The following is a 7,971-nucleotide window of genomic DNA, read 5'->3' as shown; positions in this document are numbered from 1 at the left end:
ACTCGCCCACCGCTTTCTCACCTCTGACTTTGTTAATCTAGCTATCGTTCTTCCTCCAGTTTCCACCCTTTTGCTAAAGGAAGCTATCTTTTAGCAAAGGGATCCGGGGATATAACGATGATTTTTTTTTTTTTAAATCCTTACTCCGTGGTTTTCCTACATACCAGCTATGCACGACTATACGCTAGCTACTAGATGCTGACACAAGCAAATAAGGATTTGGGGCGGGGGGGCTCGTAATTACCCAGCCAAGAACTCTGAAACATACTCCGCGTTGGTATTTCCCTCAAAGATTGCGGCTCGCCTGGGAATAAAGACCAAGGGGCTGTTTAGTGGGAAAGCCTTGCTGCTTTTAAACGACAGAGAGGAGTAAAAGCTGAGCATTGAGGCTGAGTTGGGAAAGACCTAATGCAGCAATCGACGAACCATTCATTGCCCTTTCCAGGAGAAGCATTATCATTGCCAATACATCACTTCCCCATAATTAATAAGGGAGCACTGCACCAGGCCCATGCTCTCTTGACAGTTCATTCATTCTTACAAATCCTTAATGACTTGGCGTGGTGAAAGGCTAGACCTTCTGTGAAGTTCACTGGCTCCCAAACCCGGCTGCACATCAGACACACCTGGGAATGCAGGCTCTGATGTTGTGGGTCTCAAATGGGGCTCCGCATTCGTATTTTGAAAGCACCAGTTGCAACCGGGCACTGGTATGATTTGCTCAGGTGTAGGGGTCAGGAGCAGCTATGCTGGGAGGTGAGGGAAGGAGGGAGCTGTAGAGCACTCGGCACAAAGTTTAGTTCTTTGGTGGAGTCCTACACCAGTACTTACAGTGCAGCTCCGGGGCAGTCAGGCCTTAGGAAAAGAGAGATTCTGACTCCAGGAACCCTGCTGTCTGACTCTGCAACAAAAAGAGAGAAATGGGAGAAGTAGCCCTCTTCTGCCTCTATCCCACTGGCTCTCAATCCTGGCCATACCACAGAATCTCCTGGGCAGCTTTTAAAAATCCCAGTGCTTAGGCCACACCCCAAACTGTTTAACTTGGACTCTCTGGGGGTGGAGCCCAGGCATCAGTAATTTTTTTTTTTACATTGCTTGTTTGATTCCTGTGTCCCACAAAGGTTGAGAACCACTGCTCTGGGCCAGTACTCCTCAAACATGAATGTGGGTATAAAGCACCTGGGGATTGCAGTTTCTTATTCAATAAGACCTGGCGCGGGCCCTGGATCTGCATCTCTAGCAAATGTCCAAGTGACCTTGATGCTTTCTGAATGAAGACTGCACTCTAATTAGCAAGGGTCCGTTGCATTCATCTAGTGGTCACAAACACTCGCTTCTTGTCTTGTAAATTCGCAGGAATCGTTCTTCCCTAAGAACATTTTCCTTTCCTTGCTGTAAGTGAAATTTTCTTGTAAGTCATGCTCTGCACAAACTTTTTGTTAGACTGCACTGACTAGTGGGTGTGAACAGAATGACACGTGGGGAGACACAGAAGGTCACCATCTCTCTGTTAGAATATGTCCTCTGCCAAAAATTACTTAGAGTCCTGACTTGAAGAGAGTGTGAGAGGCAGATATCTGGCTCACAGTCAGTGAAAGGGGCTTGAGAGAAGTGGCTGCCTTCTGAATGACACTTAGAAAAGAACATAACTGAAGACTCCACTCACAAGAAATGAGACACAGCCAAATGAAGGGACAGAATGAAAGAGCTAAATGAAAATGTGAGCGGATTACTATCTCACTGGAATAGATTCCGTGGAAAGGGTATGGCCTATTATTGCTATTACGGGCCACTTACTGAAAGCTCAGATTTTCTTGAAAGTATAAGCATGTTTGTGACACAGAGCAACAATAGCCCTGTGCTTTAAATGTCTCTACGCCTGTGATCCCAAAAGTCTATCTCGTCAGCAGCTAAGGAGACATTAAGGCTACCTCTTAGTCCTCTTTACTCCTCTTCTTTTCCAATCTAGACTGATATTTAGGTTAATTTAGATTCTTGGGGGGGGGGGGAAACTTGTGTTAGATAGATTTCTCTTTATGTAGACCCATTAGGTGGCTACCTAGTGCCTACTGATTGGGCACCCTTTTTGATTTGGCTCAATTTCTGAGCCCCTAATTTTCTTTGACTTTCATTTCTCATTAAAGGCATTTTTTTTTAATAATGGTTCCAGGGCCCCGGGGCAAATCAAACCTTTTTCTCCCTTCTAAATGTCATACATGACTGGATTTTTATTGCAAGAATTATCAAAAGTCTACATCACCAGCATGAGGCCATGGGAGACTATGGCTCTAGGTAAGGAAACAGTGAGGCCACTGCAGACTGTGGCTTTGGAAAGAAGAAATACTGTGTGGAGGAAAGTGGTGGTTTACATTTCAGTAACAATATGCTATTTCCTAATTGTAGTCTCCTATATTGATTGCTATTCTTTCCTCTGGACTTGGGATTCAGACTCCCAAGTCTCCACTGTTATCTAACCAAAGCAATATGGCACAATCATTTAGGGGATTCTGCAGGAATATCACTACGATTTGGTATATTCTAGAGATGCTCAGTTTTTCATGAATTATTTCCCAGCAAATCTTCAGGGGGATCTCTTAGCAAACTCATTTTCAGACAAAGCGTAAATGTGAATTAGGCCCTATTTTTTTTTTATCCAGTCTACAAAAAAAATTAGACGTGATCAGGGGTACCAACAATTTTTTTAAATATTTGATACTTTACTGAAATACCCAATAATTTTCATCCCAGGGAAAAGTAACATAGTACTTTGTTGTAAGTCCTTTCATTTTTACTTTGAATTACACAGGTCAGAAGTACTACTATTATTTTTTTCATTGCTTGGAGCTTCTTAAGTGTGCTAGTATCGTCTTAGTCATTCCCCGCCTCATTTCCTGCTTTGCCAGCCTTCACCACTCACCTATCTGCTCCTCTATAAGCCAGTCTCGTATTGATTTCTACGTAAGAAAAAGGCGTCATAGCATCCCCAGCCTGCCCAGCTAGTAGAGAACTTAGCATTAGTAAAGCTAAGCATTTTCCCATACCTAAGAACCTCAGGTGGACCACTGGGCCCCCAGTTTCGTCCTTTAAATTTTCTTTGCTCCTGACTGGATCCAGGGTTCTTTGCTTTAGGGATGACTGTGAGGATTCTTTGTTGACTTCTAAGTGCTAGTCTTCCTCCTCCCCAAGGTCTTGTTCCTGCAGTTCAACTTTTACTTCTCAGTTCTGTTGTGACCAGTTGAACACCACTCTTGTACCTCACCCAGCAATGGGCCCTGCCACTGTACGACAATCCACAAAGTGCGAACAGCCTTTCCAGTAGACTCACAGTCTCAGCCCTGCTCCCCTGTGCTCCATTACTGTGGGGTCAGATACTTCCTCTGAATTTGTCACAGTCTTTGGATACGAGAAGCCTGCAATTCTACATTTGAGCAACTTATATGAAAGGATTGGGCTTGTACAAAATTCTGACACTCTTGTTTTCCATTTCTACCCCTTATTGCCTTAAGGAAATATCTAATCTTCATCCCACAACTTTACCTATGTTTACTCAATGGCAGAATCATTATCTAGAACAATTAATGGGTTAGAAGAGAATAGCACACTGGTTAAGAACCATGACATTAGTTATAATATCTGGGTAGGTCTCTTAGCTCTGGCTGTGTGACCTTGGTGAAGCTTCTTAACCTCTTGAATCTCAGTATCTCTGTCTGGAAAACATGGATCATAAAATCTCCTGCAAGGAGCTGTAGAAAGGACAAAATGTATACAAGGTGTGTGGCGGAGTTCCTGATCGTAGTAATTACTCAATAACTGATATTGTTGTTGTTATGTTGGTAAAGTTCCATAAAAATGATATCCATATAAATTTTAAAAATCCATATAATCAGGTTATCTCATTATTGATAATGACTGTGCTACCATTTTTGTTATACAGAATTCTATACAAGGAATAATTCAAGAAAATATACATTTCTGCATTAGAAGAGTACTTTTCCTCTCTGTAATGAAAGCAGCTGCTTGTGTTCTTTCTGATTTTGTAAGTACAGAGTGTGGTTCGTGACTGATAGTGGGGGCGCCACATTCTTGGCTCCTTCCCAATATTTATTTCCCTTTATGTCTGAGTATCATCTTGATCTTACTTCTATTACAAACTGAGGGCAGAATTTCAAAGGTAACCATTTTTAAACATATCTCACTACAACTAAAATTTTGGTTGTCACATTAATTTTATCAATAGGGGACTTTATCTGTAGGGCATAAACTTTTTCAGTAAGTTTGCGCAAACTTTCCCCAACATTGATTCAAGGACTCTCCATCAATAGAGACTCAAGATGAACCCCTGGGGTGCTCTGTACCAGGTAGCTGTTCCTCACAATCCAGTCTTGAAGCAATGTCCCTGAGAGATGGCACTTCAGCTTTTTCAATAAATCTCTTTTCTAAGGCATTGTCTGTGATATATAACTCCTTCACTGTGTCTTCAAATGCTGGGCACTGATTAGACTGTTCTGAGAACTGCTGATGTTTTAGTGGTTACCGCAATGCCCAGACAGTAGCCCTTGCAAATGGTCATATCAAAGATCCCTACGGGGGAAATAGAATGAACTTATGGGTGTCTTCATCCATGATTTTAATGATGCTGATTCTGCTACCACTGGGAGTGTCTGGAAATAAAGAAACTATATGTTCTCATCTCTTTAAAAATTCAGACTCATCCATTGTGACCTAAAGCGTCCTTAGTAATCATGAGCAAGTAATGTTCAGAAACTACGATCTATTTTCCCTTTCCTTTGAAATATTATTCCGTCACACAAAAAGCTTAGCCATTTTGGGATATGCTTTAGCATTTCTAAGCATGTGTATCAAAATAAATGGTACATTATTTGTGTATACTTTAAAATTATCTCCCATCTACAGTTTAGTATTTTTTAAACTTATATGTCTATAGAACTTTTATTTTTTATTTCATTTATTATTTCATAGTATTATGGGGGTACAAATGTTTTTGGTTACTAACATTGCTTTTGTAATGCTCGAGTAAGGGTTAAAAGTGTGCCTGTCACCCAGATAGTGTTCACTGTACCCATTAGGTAGGTTTTCGCCCATCTCCTCCCCCCTCACTCCCCTCCCACTCCCCTCCAGTCCATTACTGTAGAGCCTCTGTCTTGTTGCACATTCAATCCTCAGCATCTAGAGTAGGTTTTGGTGCATGGTGGATGAATTAATCAACACATATTGTCCCCTGTAAGGGATCTGGCATATGTGAAAAGAAGATGGATTTTGGTTATAGGGTAAAGTAAATTCTTTGGCTCCTGTCCAGTGCAAATAGTAACTTAATAGTGATCACCTCCTTGTAGCTACAGCGCAGGCCCTGGTTAGCAACTGACATAGTCACCATATCCACACCCACAGTCCTGCCTGGCCACCTGCTCTGTGATGACAGACAGATTGTCTGTGACACTGCAAGAGGAGGAACCACACAGAGACAGCAATCTGACCAAGCCTCGGGCTTGAGTGTGTAAACCGACACTATGTCAGTATCTCAGGAATTACTTATAAGCCCTCATCTGGCCCAATTTGCAAACAAGTTAGAGAGTCTCTTATTTCCTCTGTTAATAAAAGTTCATTAAGCATGTATTTTATGGGTATTGTTCTCATGTTTTTATTTATTATTTTTCAAGAATCAAGGAACTGGTAAGTTTCTGGTTATGTGCAAAGTTGGTAATCAAGCAACTCTTAGTAAAGGCAAAAAGTTGGGCAGTGTAGAGAAAAACAAAACACAGCTGAGAGTAGTCGTTAATTCGTTTTTTCATTCATTCCTTCATGTATTCATTTAACACATATTTATGAAGATCTACTCAAGCACTGTCCCAGACACTGGAGAGAAAGCAAAAACATCAGCACAAGTTCATACTCTCCTAGGATTTACATTCCAGTGGAAAAACGACAGGCAACGAGCAAAATAAGCAAATTAACAACTTGTAGGGTGTCACATGGAGATAATGCTATGAAAGCAGTAAAGCAGGGAAAATGGAATAGGGACCTTTGGGAACAAGTACTAGTTTTGTCAGTTTTGCAGAGACTTGAATAAAGTTAAGATTTCCTGTTGACAATGCCATCCTTTTGTGAGAGTCCCAAACAGATTATATATATTATAGATATATTACAGATCACATATATAAATATATCACAGGATTTTGTTTGTTTGAAAATTTGTTTCTGCCCTGCGTTGAGGTTCTTTTAGGAATTCTCACCTCAAAGCTGTCGGACTTCATCAGGGCTAGCAGCAGAGGCACGACCACATGACTTGTACCTCTGCATGCAGGAGGAAATATCTAATCTTCATCCCACAACTTTACCTATGTTTACTCAATGGCAGAATCATTATCTAGAACAGTTAATGGGTTAGAAGAGAATAGCACACTGGTTAAGAACCATGACATTAGTTATAATATCTGGGTAGGTCTCTCAGCTCTGGCTGTGTGACCTTGGTGAAGCTTCTTAACCTCTTGAATCTCAGTATCTCTGTCTGGAAAACATGGATCATAAAATCTCCTGCAAGGAGCTGTAGAAAGGACAAAATGTATACAAGGTGTGTGGCGGAGTTCCTGATCGTAGTAATTACTCAATAACTGATATTGTTGTTGTTATGTTGGTAAAGTTCCATAAAAATGATATCCATATAAATTTTAAAAATCCATATAATCAGGTTATCTCATTATTGATAATGACTGTGCTACCATTTTTGTTATACAGAATTCTATACAAGGAATAATTCAAGAAAATATACATTTCTGCATTAGAAGAGTACTTTTCCTCTCTGTAATGAAAGCAGCTGCTTGTGTTCTTTCTGATTTTGTAAGTACAGAGTGTGGTTCGTGACTGATAGTGGGGGCGCCACATTCTTGGCTCCTTCCCAATATTTATTTCCCTTTATGTCTGAGTATCATCTTGATCTTACTTCTATTACAAACTGAGGGCAGAATTTCAAAGGTAACCATTTTTAAACATATCTCACTACAACTAAAATTTTGGTTGTCACATTAATTTTATCAATAGGGGACTTTATCTGTAGGGCATAAACTTTTTCAGTAAGTTTGCGCAAACTTTCCCCAACATTGATTCAAGGACTCTCCATCAATAGAGACTCAAGATGAACCCCTGGGGTGCTCTGTACCAGGTAGCTGTTCCTCACAATCCAGTCTTGAAGCAATGTCCCTGAGAGATGGCACTTCAGCTTTTTCAATAAACCTCTTTTCTAAGGCATTGTCTGTGATATATAACTCCTTCACTGTGTCTTCAAATGCTGGGCACTGATTAGACTGTTCTGAGAACTGCTGATGTTTTAGTGGTTACTGCAATGCCCAGACAGTAGTCCTTGCAAATGGTCATATCAAAGATCCCTACGGGGGAAATAGAATGAACTTATGGGTGTCTTCATCCATGATTTTAATGATGCTGATTCTGCTACCACTGGGAGTGTCTGAAAATAAAGAAACTATATGTTCTCATCTCTTTAAAAATTCAGACTCATCCATTGTGACCTAAAGCGTCCTTAGTAATCATGAGCAAGTAATGTTCAGAAACTACGATCTATTTTCCCTTTCCTTTGAAATATTATTCCGTCACACAAAAAGCTTAGCCATTTTGGGATATGCTTTAGCATTTCTAAGCATGTGTATCAAAATAAATGGTACATTATTTGTGTATACTTTAAAATTATCTCCCATCTACAGTTTAGTTTTTTTTAAACTTATATGTCTATAGAACTTTTATTTTTTATTTCAGAGTCTTACAGGGGTATAAACGCTTTGGTTATATAAATTGCCTTTGCACTGCCCAACAAGCATGCCCATCCCCCATATGGTTTGCAGTGTGCACTGCATCTCTTAAGTGTGGATTTGCCCATCCCCTCCTCCCCCACCCCCACATGCCCAGCACTCTATGAATGTTACCTCTCATATGTGCACATTA

This window comes from Propithecus coquereli, unplaced genomic scaffold (genome assembly GCF_000956105.1).
Source record: "Propithecus coquereli isolate 6110/MARCELLA unplaced genomic scaffold, Pcoq_1.0 Scaffold43, whole genome shotgun sequence".
In the NCBI taxonomy this organism is placed as follows: Eukaryota; Metazoa; Chordata; class Mammalia; order Primates; family Indriidae; genus Propithecus; species Propithecus coquereli.
This window is presented reverse-complemented; position numbering follows the sequence as displayed.